Source organism: Rhipicephalus sanguineus, unplaced genomic scaffold, assembly GCF_013339695.2.
Source record: "Rhipicephalus sanguineus isolate Rsan-2018 unplaced genomic scaffold, BIME_Rsan_1.4 Seq465, whole genome shotgun sequence".
Taxonomy (NCBI): domain Eukaryota; kingdom Metazoa; phylum Arthropoda; class Arachnida; order Ixodida; family Ixodidae; genus Rhipicephalus; species Rhipicephalus sanguineus.
The window spans coordinates 3,367-5,049 of NW_023615311.1; positions in this window are offsets into that span (position 1 = coordinate 3,367).

The following is a 1,683-nucleotide window of genomic DNA, read 5'->3' on the forward strand; positions in this document are numbered from 1 at the left end:
CTGGCTGATTAGTCATTTTTAGCAATTTATCACTTTATATAGAATCTCCAGTGTTTGAGAGAGAGTATTGTCAACAAAACTTGAGCCCACAAAAAAGTGCCACAATGCAAGTACTTTGAGGGACCGTGGTCACCTGTTCGTCTGATCAGGAGTTCAACTTATCAGCAAAAACGCTGAATGGAGTGGACATCAAATTGGGCAAAATGACAAGAAAAAGCATTTTATTGGCTCAGCTTGATAAAAACAGTGCCTTAAGTATTTATACGAATCTAACGAGCACCCGATTTTGCGGGTTCAAAAATAGAAATGCTCATCAAGAAATGCCGAATTTTAATAATAAAACTGTAACACGCTTCTATGTTGATTAGAAAGAAAAAAAGAGAGACAAGCACAATTTTCCTTCGAAGAATGTAAAATTTATTCTCATGGCACTCATGGCAGTTCATTTTCTTCTGTGGGCATGTTTTGCTGGCTCTAAGACCACTTCTGGTTAGGCCTCGGTCGCGTGCTGTTACCTTGACAAAGTATTTTAAGCTGACTTGCTTCAGAAAGTCTACAAGCTTTTGTTTGAGGTCCGGATACTTTCCCATAGTAACTTTTCCTGATGGACGGGCAGCTGAGGATATCCCATCGTGCTACTCACAGTCACAATCCTTGCGCGCACGAAAAAGACAGGCCGAAGGTATATTCAGTATGCAAATAGCCTTCCTTTGTCGTACACTTCCATAATAAAGTGGCTCATCCCAATTTGCACTGCACTGAGAACAGATACAACTCGCACAGGTCATATGCGAACTAACGCAAAATGACCACAAAATGTGCTCGGCCGCCATTCTGTGATGGCAATGACAATGCACCTGACCCTCTGACGGGAGTGCTAGCACCAGAAAATTGGTTCTGTTTCGTACTCGGTTGTAATGCACAGACATTTTTTGTTCTCGTTGTCGCTTTCATTCTTTTCACTCCACTAGCGTTTGCTCCATGTATTTGTCCCTCTGACCACCGCGGGGGGGGGGGGAGTAGGGGGGGGTCCCAAGCTCTTGTGCTCTTCTCTTCTTTGCACTTCAGCTGGGAAACCAAAGAACAGGGAGGGAATACAAAAGGACACAATGGCTTGGAGGCCCCAGTTGTAAATCCCCCAACTCTTTTTGCGGCTTTCTTTGATGATAAAGCTGGCACCTCCTCCCCCACAGGCTGGGGGTGAGGGGGATACCAGCTCTATCCGCTGACCTTTCTTTTTCGTTTATCTCGCGCCCTTCGCGTCGTGGTTCGCTTGGCGTCTTTGCTCCAGGAAGCACTTTTCTTCCTTTTTTCTTTCCCTCGGTCACCTGAATGCCCCACCAAAACTGCAATGTTCATTTCACAGAATTGCCACGTTCACGGTCACTGCGAAAGTTAGTCGTAACAGGAGAGTACAGTTAGGTGGTGCGTCATCAGCAGGTTTTTTTTGCATTGAGTCTATGGGAAATCAAACAAATTGTTCCATGTTGCTCGGAATAAGCGAGAATTCGTCTTAACCGAGTTCGTCTTAACAGGAGTTTACTATACCTTTGTCGGAACTGAGCATCAAGCTGATACAGAAGTTTTTCTCTCAAGCCTCGACTACACTCAAACCTCATTAATAAAGTCACATCTGCCAGGAAAATAACTTGGTTATATCTGAAAATTTGTTATAAACATTTA